Here is a 12,873-nt window from a genome sequence, read left to right as displayed (position 1 = left end):
CAGTCTAGGTCTTAGTTCTGGACAAACTATGACCTTGAATGGCAGGGAAAGTTATTGAACCCAGGTGTTTCTGTGCTAAAGATGAAAGCAAGTCATTTTGACTAGCTGATTTGGCTTTGCAGAAACTAGAACACTTTCCTTTGACATACATAGGGGACCTTTATCTGGAGAAGGTGCTCTAAGTCCTCATTGTGTAAAGGAGGCTCCTCAGTAATGGCAGATCCTGGGTGATAGTAAAGCATATAGGTAATTGTACGTTTCACCTTGTTAATTTCGTTCAAAAGTGCATGTTTTTTCCCTGTTATAGTTCTTAAAACAAAGAAAGGGGGTGAAGAAAAATGTAGGATAGATGTACACCCCCCCCCAAAAGTCTTAGGTGGTCTCATGTTCTCATGATTCTCTCATATTTTTCAATCAAATCATAACATAACCTAGCAAACCAACATCTCGTCAGAAGCAGAAGATTGTCAATGATTTGCCATCCCCTTACTCGAACTCCAAGACTCAAATATTTAGAAAACATCAGTGGTAGAAATATGTGGCTTGATAATTGAAATAGTTTTGAGCTAAATTGTTTATTGTTTGTAGTGTTAAGTTGTAGTTTTCTAACTTCTAAGCATTGAGCCTGTGACATGCTTGGCTGAAGGATTGTGATGGTAGTTTTGCCTGACAGCTTCTGGATGTGAACATCATAAATCCAGTGATATACAAGATACTTCACTGGCTGAGGGAAACTAGGTTTGTTGAGTTGGTTGAAAAGCCTTATTCAAACTAGGCTCATCATTTGTGTCATCATACTGTCTTTGTCATCTTATCTGCAAGGCACCTGCAGAAAATAACAGAGAACACTTGCATTTTTTAATATAACTGAAAGGGTGAATTGTCACAGTGCAGCTGGTCTGAAGCTGTCCCCTAAAGTCAACCAACCTAGAAATAAACAAATCTCTGGGTGAAAAAGAATAGCTTGGATTCAAATCTACACGGGGACCCTCAGCCAATCTAATTCAGCTCTAAATGCAGATGTATCATTGGCCAGGGGGCTGGGCAGTGTTAAAGCCAGACCAATCAGCTGTCTAGAAAAGGGAGTTTTGAATCTCCTATTTAAGGAGGATCTGAACAATGAAACAGGTTGTTGTCACCTGGATCTCTGAAAGTGTGTGTTGTTTCTGTCTCCAACCCACGGATCCCATAACAACATGGTGGTTAAGAGGAAAATATCTTAGGGATCCTATACCCAAGAACGTCTCGGTTTGGTCAACAACATTTGATGTTTTATTGATAAGACTTTCTGCCAGATCTGGGGAAAAGCAGATCTCTAGATAGCGACCCTAAAAGTTTAGGAGGAGTTCTGCTGTCCTTAAGCACATAGAAGGGGCAGACAGAGATCATATGACCCAAATTAAGGTGAATGTTAACAAGAGATTTGAAACTAAAAGTACCTTATTGTTGTGTTGTCACTTTATTATGGTAATGGAATGAGAGTTAGTGAAACGTGTAGTAGACACGAAGTGAGTGATTATGAGTGACTGAGTATACGTTATATCAATTGTTGATTGGAAAGAGGTGGATTGTATTTTTGGAGAGGAAAGATTTTCTGTGCTTAGTGTGAGAAACAACTATGAGGAATGGATGGTATCCAAGTTGCTGGAGGAGTGAGTTAGAGCAAAGAAATAGGGATCAAGGACAAGCAGGTCAGGTCATGGGAAGATGGAACAAGGAATAAGTAAGTCAGGTCCAAGGAAAAAGGGGAGCAGAAAGGATAGTCCACTAGGAATTACAGTAATTTCACAATTATAAGCCGCACTGAGTATAAGCCGCACTTCTGGGTGCCAGCAACTTTTCATTCTTTGTCCATATATAAGCCGCACATGATTATAAGCCGCACATTACAATACAGAGTGTGATAAAAGGTATCTATTCTATCACAATCTGTTGAGGGTGGGAGCAGTGATCCTTATCTCAACGGCAGATATTCTGCTAATGGGTCATCCATTGAAACCAGGCGGGGCATTGTTCTTTATCTTTTCACAACCCATCCTTCCTCCAGTAGTGAGTCATTTTCTGCTAATGGCCCACTGAGTCCCACTGTGGGACTGATAAAATTACTCCATCCCATTGGAAGTTGTTCCAGCCAGGGGGAAGAGCCCAACATTTCTTACCAAGATAAAAACAGAGGTTTTGGGTCACTAAGGCGACCCCCTTTCTCCGCTGAACTCCAGAGGAAAACCAAATTTCTCCACATCACCACTGGACCTCCGGAGGGAAACTGCACCTTCTACAGGAGCACTGCTTCAACTGAATCACATCTGTCACTGCAGGAGGATGCAACCACCATTTAATCGGACTGCTACCAACACCCTGCCTGATGGAGTGCCAGGTTGTACTCTGACTTTGTCAGGGTTTGGAGTTTGTTTCTTTGTAGTATTGTATTTCTATTTTTATTTCCCTAGAAAAGAACTGTTATTCCTAATTCCCATATTTTTGCTTGAGAGCCCTTTGATTTCAAAATTATAATAATTTAGAGGGAGGGGGTTTACATTCTCCATTTCAAAGAGAAGTTCCTGCCTTTCTCAGCAGACATCTGTCCTCCAAACTAAAACAGCAACTTTTCGTTCTTTGTCCATATATAAGCCGCACCTGATTATAAGCCGCACTTTGGATTCGGACCAAAATTTTAGTCAAAATGGTGCGGCTTATAATCGTGAAATTACTGTAAGTTAGCTATCTGGGATAACAATCCATGTACAAAAGGAAAAGATAAAGTCGAAATGATTCAGTATTGTATGTTCGAGTGGACAAAAAAGGAAATGAGGTCCGATCATCTCTATTGGTCTAGGTATGTGTCTTTTGAAAGTTGGATTTGTCAAGCTTTAAGCATATTTGTAAATGCGAAATATCCTTTCGATCCAGAGGAAAGCCAATATGCCTCCTGCTGGACTGGAGAAATTTGGTCCCTGGAAGTAAACCTTTTTAAGGTATCAGGAACCTCAGAGACAAAGCAAGCAGAGGAAAAGAAGAAAAAGAGGTGGGAACCACTGGAGGCATTGCTCTCTGTTATAAATATTTATGTAGTTGTTGGCTTTCGCTATCATGTATTGGTTTTTGCAAATTATTTTTAATCACAACGACTTTTACATACTACAGTTTTTAATCACTTTTAACTGCTTTTGATATAGTATAATTTGTCAACTTTTGTGGCCAGTTCCCTGGCCACTGTGTAGCTTGCGTATTTTAGTGTGATAAACATAAATTATACTTTAGGCTTTCGCAAAATATTGATTGAGAAATCGGCTTATTTCCTTCAAGGGAAGTACCTATGGGAGAGGTTCAAGGGGGTATAGGATTTGTGAATGCTCCTTTGACCTCTTCAGAAGTCAGAAATTTAAAAAAGGAAATAAAAGGATTATTAGAAGATCCCATAGGTTTAGCCAAACAATTAGACCAATTTTTAAACCCCAAAATTTTTACTTGGAAAGAAATGCAGTCAATAATGGGAATTATATTTTCCCAAGAGGAGAGGCAAATGATTTGGGCTGCTGGAATAAGAATTTGGGAAAGAGAAAATCAACAAGACCCACTGGGAGACCAAAAAATGACAATAGCATCTCCTAACTGGACTAATAATGATGCAGTAGGACAAGGAAATAGGAATGATTATTGTAATCTGATAATCAAAGGAGACAGCACCCCAAGGGCACAATATTAGACAGGTTTTTGATGGGTAGCAAGGAAAGGAAGAAACTCCAACTGAATGGTTAGAGAGGCTCCAGAAGAACATGCAGCAGTACTCCAGGCTAGACCCAGATAGTATATCAGGACAATCCCTATTAAGGGTTGACTTTGTCACCCATGCCTGGCCAGATATTAGGAAGAAATTGGAAAAAACTGAGGATTGGTAACATAAGGGATTAAATTAATTATTGAAAGAAGCCCAGAAAGTTTATGTATGCAGGGATGAAGAAAAAGCCAAGATAAAAACTAAAATTATGATAGCTACCATGCGAGAGAGTAACTCCTCAAGGGATCTGAAGCCCCCAGGTACCATTCCCAGATAGTCTGGCTTTAGAGATAGGGAAAGGGGAGGAAACAGAACCCTGGCATGATCAAAATCTCAGGAGCAAACCAGAAATGTCTGTTTTTATTGTGGAGAAAAGGGACACTATAAGAGACATCACCCTATCCCTATACCCTTTTAAGTAAAGTCCCACCTCAACATCAGTGGTTTAGTGTGGTGGATCTTAAAGATGCATTTTGGGCTTGTCCGTCAGCAAAAGGTAGTAAAAATATTTTTGCTTTTGAATGGGAGGATCCAAGTACTGGATGAAAACAACAATTAAGATGGACAAAACTGCCACAGGGATTCACTGAGTCTCCAAATTTATTTCGGCAAACTTTAGAAGAAATATTACAGAACTTCCTTACTCCTCCTGGAATACAGATTGCACAATGTGTAGATGACCTTTTATTATCAGGAGAAACTGAAGTTGAAGTTAGGGAGGCTACTATGAAACTTTTGTATTTTCTTGGGGAAAAATGATTGAGTATCAAAAGGGAAATTACAATTTGGGGAGTCAGAGGTGAAATATCTCAGTCACTTAATAAGTAAAGGTAACCGAAAACTAAATCCTGAGAGGATCACAGGAATTTTATCCCTTCCCCCTCTTCTTTAAAGAAAGAAGTTAGAAAACTGCTTGGATTATTGGGGTATTGTTACCCGTGGATTGAAAGATATACTCAAGCAGTGAAGTTTTTATATGAAAAGTTGACAGAGGAAAACAAGGTAAAGTGGACCAGAGAGGATGACAATAAATCAGAGGAACTAAAGTTTAAACTAGCCTCAGTACCAGTTTTGAGTCTACCCTCATTAGAAAAGCCCTTTTATCTGTATGTGAATGTGGAAGATGGAGTAGCTCATGGAGTGTTAGTTCAGGAATGGGGAGGAGTAGAGAGGCTGGTAGCCTATTTATCTAAATTTCTGGATCCAGTGAGTCATGGCTGGCCAATATGTATTCAAGCCATAGCAACTACTGCCATCCTAGTAGATGAGAGCCATAAACTTAGTTTTGGAAGAAAACTAATTGTGTACACACCCCATGCAGTCTGAACTGTGCTAAATCAAAAAGCTGAAAAATGGTTAACAGATTCCAGGATGTTAAAATATTAAGCAATTCTGATAAACAGTGATGGCTTGACAGTGGAGGTAGACAAAAGTCTGAACTCAGCACGATTTTTAAATGGAGAACCAAAGAGTGACTTAACACATAATTGTTTAGAAGTTATACAGTACCAAACTAAAGCAGAACAGGCCCTCCCAAAAGGGGAAAGAATATATATTGATGGTTCATCTAGATGCTTACAGGGAAAAAGGATGTCAGGATATGCTTTAGTCAATGGGAAGAATATGCAGACTATTGAAAAAGGGAAATTACTTTCAAATTGGTCTGCTTAATCTTGTGAATTATATGCTCTAAAGAGAGCACTGGAATATTTAGCACATAAGAAAGAAACCATATATACTGATTTGAAATATGCCTTTGGGGTAGTATGCACTTTTGGAAAAATTTGGGAAGAAAGGGAGCTACTAAATTCAAAAAGAAGAGGATTGATTCATGAGGGACACACTCTAGAAGTTTTAGAAACATTAAAATTGTCTGAAGAAATAACTGTAAATATGTTAAAGGACAACAAAAAGGAATGACTCCAGAAATAAGAGAGAATAATTTGGCAGATCAAGAGGTTGAAAATGCAGCAGAAAATGGGAGTGAAAAAGTTATGCTAATTTTGACTCCAAGTAAGGAAGAATTGGAAATTCCAAAATTCAGTGAAGCAGAAGAGGAGGACTTAAACAAGACTGGGGGAGAGTGAGATCAGTCTGGGAAATGGAATCTCCCTGACAGGAGGCAATTACTTAATAAGCCCCTTACTAGGAAAATACTAGAAGACATACGACAAAAGACTCATTGGGGTACTCAAGCTTTGTGCGATCACTTTTTAAGGAATTATGGGTGCATCGGGATTTTTGGATTAGAAAAGCAAGTAACTGAGAGATGTATAATTTGCCAATGGTTAAATAAAAAGGTTTAAAAAAATAACAATGCCAGGAGGTCATGAGTGAGCTCTGCAACCATTTCAAAGCATCCAAGTGGACTTTACTGAACTTCCCCAAGTGCAGAGATGGAAGTTTTTATTAGTAATAATAGACCATTTAACTCATTGGGTAGAAGCTGTCCCAACTGTTAGAGCTACAACCAATGTGGTATGTAAAACCCTTTTGGAACAAATTATTCCCAGGTATGGAATGGTAAACAAGATAGACTTGCATAGAGGAACACATTTCACCTCAAGAGTCTTACAGCAAAAAACTCAGGCCCTGGGAATAGAATGGGAATTGCATACCCCATGGCACTCACAGAGTTCAGGTCGGATAGAGACGATGAACCAGACTTTAAAAAGGACTTTAACTAAACTGATGATTGAAGACCAGATGTCATGGGTAAAGTGTTTACCTTTGGTCCTACTAAGGGTCTGAACACAACCCAGATCAGACCCAGGAGTGTCACCCTATAAAACGATGTTTGGGTTGCCCTTTTTGACCACCCAACATGAAAGTCCTACTTAAGAAGAAGAGGAAGTGAGGGTTAGAAAATATGTCACCACAACTGTGGGAACTCTTGAAAATTTGGAGTTGAAAGGGACAATCCCTCAAACCACACCCTTAGAATTTAAGATTTATAGTGTCCACCCCAGAGAATGGGGATTGGTTAAAAGACAGAAAGAACAGTCTTTAACTCCACAATGGGAAAGTCCTTTTCAGGTACTGCTGATGACTGAAGCAGCGATCGGGACCAAGGAAAGAGGGTGGATCCATGCCAGCAGAATCAAAGGACCTGTGGAAGAACCTAAGGAGTAGATGATAGCATCAGCGCAGGGTGATACAAGATTGACTCTTAAGCGGGATCTGGTGGTAATTAACTGGGACAACCCAAATAATCTCCCAAGGATAACAGACAACTGGGAAGTAAGGAGAAGCTTATATGAGTGGTTTCAAGTATCCCCTGGAGAAACTCTAAGAAAACTTAAATACCCTCTCTGGGGAGAGATACTTCCTCTTCAAACTAGAGGATCTAGTTTATATAGATCGCAAACCCAGAGAATATTTGCTATAACTTGTGATTCATATAAAGAAGACAAACGCTTATATACCTATCTAAGGGTCGAATTGCAGCCACCCTCTGTACCAAAGCATATACCGTGCCTTATACACCCCAAGACAGGACATGCTAGCTGGATTATATGTAAATGTAGAGATGGTGAACGAAAATGTTACTGTAGTTCTCATAAAAGACACTCACGTTGTATGATATGTCGCAAACATGTGTCACCAATTTTAAACAGACAGCAGCTATCAGATGCAGAAATATTTAATTTACTTTGTGTGTGGGAATTACTGATACCAGTTGAGTGGGAAGTGCCAGAGGAACGGTGGGAGACCACAGTTAAGAAGTGTCAAAAACTATTTGCCTGGAAGGTAAAAAAAAGGAAGTGACAGGGAAATAGTGGGCAAGACCAGATTGGTCAGTTTACTCACTTCCAAGAAGATCATATACACCTGCTATGGGTGGCAACCCCATAGGCACGGGAGGTGGGGCTATAAGCCATTCCAGACCTCTGATGTTCCTTTTTCATCTGTCACTCCTTTTTTGGCTTTCCTCTTTTGGGATTCAAGCAAATTTGCGTCACAAATGCTACCAATTGCTTTACTTATACCCTTTTGGATGTTTCCTCCCAAAATTTACCCTAAACCGGGACACTATGGCACTGCAATTAATAGCAAACCAACAAGGACAAACAAGAACTGCAGTGTATCAAAATAGGTTGGCTTTAGACTACTTATTAGCTGAAGAAGGGGGTGTCTGTGGAAAATTTAATACATCTGATTGCTGTTTGAAAATACATGGTAACCGGGATGCTGTCCTGGATATAGCCAAGGATATCAGAAAAATAGCTCATGTACTGATACAAACATGGGAATCAATGCTAAAATCCAACTGGTGGGACAATTTATTGGGAATGGAATGGTGGAAAAAGCTAGTCTTCTTCCTTTTATGTGCAACAGCTGGTTTATTATTTCTTCCTTGCCTGATTCCCTGTTTTATTTGGTTAATCACTAGTGTAGTCCAAGGTATGCAAGTAGTAGCAATGCCTATGGCTACATCTGGAACAGCAAAAAAGATAATGGTGTTAAAGAAACTAAACCATATGAAAGACTCCTTTGAAGAAGCAAAATTTATTTTTGAAAAAAAATCAGCAAATAATGAAAATACAAAACAAGAATTATTTCTCAAGCCAAATGGTTTATGAAAAAGAAGACAGATTGTGATAAACACATTATAGTTTTGGCTTTTGCAAATATTAAAGTGGATGCTATGTGTTATGCATTACAATGTAACGCTAACTTTTACAGAAGTTGCTATAGTTGTGAAATAATAACTAATGCTTTTATTTTTGTAGCTAAGTGGCAATAATTCAATTACAGTAATTTCACGACTATAAGGCGTAGCCTTTTGACTAAAATTTTCCCCCAAACCCGGAAGTGCACCTTATAGTCCGATGCGCCTTATCTGATGTGCAAAGTTCAGAAATTTGCAAACCCGGAAGTGCGATCTGTGAGCTGAGCCGGGGCCTGTGGGAGCTGCAACCATGCAGGGGGAGTCGGGAACTGTGGGAGCCGCGGCTGCCGGCTGGGGAGAAGCAGGGGGAAGCAGAGCAGCTGCGGGGAAGTGCCAAGAAGTGCTGCGGGAAAGTGCCGAGAAGCGGCAAAAAAGCGCCGCGGGAAAGCAGCGATAAAGCGCCACGGGAAAACACCAAAAAGCAGTGAAAAAGCACTGCGGGAAAGCACCGAAAAGCGGCGAAAAATCCTTGCAGGAAAGCACTGAGAAGTGGCGCCACCGCCGCTGGCCGAGGGGAAACCAGGATGCAGCGTGGCCGCGCAGTGGGAGCCAGGAGCCGTGAGCCCTGCCAACTGGCCCCGGGGGTGGGCGGGAGTGCAGGGACCCGCTGCACGGGGAGGGCGCCTGGGGCTGCGTTTAAAGGCTACACTGATCTTTGAAAAATGTTTGCAAATTGAGCACCTGCCAGTAATTCGTTACTTTGTTGTGCGCCACACGGCTCCTCACTGCAAAAAAATTGTGCGCCTTATAGTCCGGTGCGCCTTATATGATCAACAAAGTTGCGAAAGTTGCCGACTCCCGGGGAGTGCGCCTTATAGTCTGGTGCACCTTATGGTCGTGAAATTACTGTAATCAGACACATTTGTGAAGTAGCTGATGTTGATTTAGAGTACTTGTGGTTATTTTGCAATAACTGAAATAGTAAACCATCTGTGTGGTTGGAGAACATTTGAGGAACAGGCGTGATAAGGACCCCTGCTATTGACACTTTGTCTATCAACAATTGTCACCTGCTGAAGCCATGGAACAGGGGACCATTGTGAGGAGGTGACACATAACCCTCAAAACCACATCCAAGATTACTGCACATGCTCTAAAAAGGCAGATGAGAGGAAGGACCATGCAAAAAATTTCTGTAACATGTAAATGAGTTCAAAGAAATGTTTAAATATGTATAATTGTTTATGAATATGTATTTGACCAATGAAATAGGAAGGGTATATAAGAAGAGTTGCTATGGTTAGTTGGGGTGCTCTGGCTATGGTTAACCACTCAGTGCTGTAACTTTTACTTTATTGATTTTGCCCCCTATTGTCCCTTATTAAATTTTTAAAAATTCAGCTGAGGAGTGGATTCTATTTCTCTCACTTAAAATTTAAAAACAAAAGTAAAATGGGCACTTTTCTTAAAAACAAGCAAACAAACAAACAAACACACTGTGTTGGGGATATTTTTTCCCATACTATCTTTGTTGGTTTTGTTTTGTGTCTGGAGTAGTCGCTACCCCCCGTCTCCCCTGCCCCTCCCCTCCCCCCCCCCCCCCAGTCCACAGCTCTGGGAGTATCAGGATGGGCGAGAGCCAGCCCAGGATTTCCTGTGAGAGTTGGGGGGGGGCAAAGGGTAGTTGAGTCCTTCCAGGTGGGCAATTCAGCTAGACGGACATGCAGCACACTGTCTCTGATCAGAGATACTATTGTCTTGTGGGTTTTGCCTGTTCCTTTTTTATTCTTCTCCTTCGGCACTGCTTGCTGGCTTGCTTCTCTGCTTCTCTGCTGCTTGGGAGACCAAAGCTAGTGCATGCCGTGTTGGGACCCAGGATGGGGAGCAGCCTGTCCCCTACTGAGGGCCCCTCCCTCTGTGCATAGCCTGACCCAGGGATCAGCCATCGCCCGTGAGCTACCCAGGGTAGTGATTCCCCTCCCAGCCCTGCTGTTCTCTGTCACTGCTTCAGGGCCTCCTGCTATACTGTAACCCGACAATTGGCCACCCCGTGGTTTCTGGCACAACCCCGGAGTCTCTGCTACACTGTGTTTGTCACCTCGGGTCTACTCGCCTCTGTCGTTCCAGCTTGCCGTTTCCGAGGTTCCTGTTATTCCGAGGTTCCTGTTACAGCTCATTTCTTTATCCAGAGGGGCACTGGGACTCATTATCCCCCCTAGGTTTGTAAAGGAAGACTTTTTCCATCTCTTCCCGAGTGATTATGATAAGCAGACATAATGACAAAGAACTTTTGGAAGCCTTTCTCTTATTTTCAGGCTCTTACATGGACTTCCCTCCATTTGCCTCTTGCTTCAGAACTGGTACCTGGGGGATGGATAGAGAATCTCTTGGTCTTTGTTTCTGGTGGTTGCTTCTGTCTTAGAGAGGCCAGAATATGGTCCCACCAGTCTATCTCCCTCTCTGATTCCCTGATGCTTCTCAGCCTACTTCATCTCAAAACTCTGCTACTAGGTTGAACAGGTCATCCACTTGGTCACATCTGATGTTGTTACAATCCACCGAGAGGCATATTCCCTGCAACCTGAAGTCTGGTCAACTACATGTTTTTTTGAATCTTTTGCAGGGTTTTTTGGGTCGATGTATCTTTTTTTGGTGAGGTTAGAGGGTCAGGCACTCTGCCAGGCTGACACCATATTTGAGCTCTCTTAGCAAGTGTAATCACCAGCAACTGCAACAAACAGCAACATATTTATTTGTCCTGGTTACAGAGATAGGAAGCAAAGTTTTAGTCTTGTTTATTCCACACCATGCTGTCAGAGACTGAAATAACTCATGCCTCAAACACTGATATAAAGTTTTAAACTGTATAAAGAAGACCATCCCTCCCTAAAGGATGCCTGACTGGAACTTTGGACTGAAAGTCAGACTACCAATTAGATAAATGGAAACCCATTCTTCACTGATCAGGTCTAGGAAAAACAAACAAGGTTGACGCAAAGGAATGCATCCAGAAGAGAACCAAACCCAGTACCCATGCTAAGAGCCACATCTGGCTGGATTTGGGGTGGGGGTGACCACAGCCCGCAGAAGCCAGTTTTACACAGACCACAAAATGAGAGTGAGAGGGAGCAGATTTCAGGTGTGACCTCTGGTCAGAAGCACTGAACACCCATCCTCCCTTTCACAAACTGGCCCAGCTGTGGAATCCCCAACCTCACAGGTCACGTCCATGGGACGTTCACGTTAGAGGCAGCTGAAGGGGTGTCATAATCCATCAGACCTCCCAAGTGCTACCCAGAGGCCTTGCACCATAGGACTGCACATGATGTAACAGATCCAGTTTGTTGCAAGGGACTGGCCTCCCTCCCCGAGGGACGTACCTGGACATTGCCCCCTGGCCTTCACCTTTAAGACCAGATGTCTTGGATTGCAATACAGGATGTGACCAAAAGTATCTATTCTATCACCATCTGTTGAGACCGGGGGGAGCAGTGATCCTTATCTCCATGGGAGATATTCTGCTAATGGGCCATCCGTTGTAACCAGGTGGGGCAGTGTTCTTTATCTTTTCACAACCCATCCTTCCCCCAGGGAGTTATCTTCTGCTAATGGCCCATTGAGTCCCACTGTATGACTGATAAAATTACTTCATCCCATTGGAAGATGCTCCACCCAGGGGGAGAAGCCAAGCCTTTCCTACCAAGATAAAAACTGAGATTTGGGACACCAAGGGATTCCTTTTTCCCCTGGATTCCAGAGGAAAACTGGACTTTTCCACATCATCACTGGACTTTCGGAGGGAAACTGCATCCTTCTACAGGACCACTGCTTCAAGTGAACCACATCTGTCACTGTAAGAGGACTGCAGTCACCATTTAATGGGACTGCTACCAACACCCTGACTGATGGGGGGTCAGGTTGTATTCTGACTTTGTCAATGTTTGGGGTTTGTTCTTTGTAGAACTGTATTTCTATTTTAATTTCCCTAGTAAAGAACTGTTATTCCCATATCTTTGCCTGAGAACCCCTTAATTTCAAAATTATAATAATTTGGAGGGAAGGAGTTTACATTCTCCATTTTAAAGAGAGGTTCCTGCCTTTCTTAGCAGACATCTGTCCTCCAAACTAGGACAGATTTTTGGCACCCAACGTGGAGCTCAAGGGCATCGAGAGATAAAAGGAATAACAGTTCTTGAGTAACCTAATTTTTTGTGTGCTGATACAGAAACCTCATTAGGTGGCAATATGTGGTCTAACTTGCCCTGGTTTGGGTGGCACGTGGTTGTGGCTGTATTTCTCCCATTTGCAAGCCCTTATCTAAACATGCTCCCTATAACTAAGGTTACTGTGGCTGTTATCCAGTTTGCTTTATGGGTTCATAAGATGTGGAATTCATGGATTTTTAACTTCCTTTGAAAGGCGGATACATCTTCAGCATCCCGACAGGACAGAGTTCCCTTCTCCAGCACAGCGAGATGATCAA

This window comes from Catharus ustulatus, chromosome W (genome assembly GCF_009819885.2).
Source record: "Catharus ustulatus isolate bCatUst1 chromosome W, bCatUst1.pri.v2, whole genome shotgun sequence".
NCBI classification, from domain to species: domain Eukaryota; kingdom Metazoa; phylum Chordata; class Aves; order Passeriformes; family Turdidae; genus Catharus; species Catharus ustulatus.
This window is presented reverse-complemented; position numbering follows the sequence as displayed.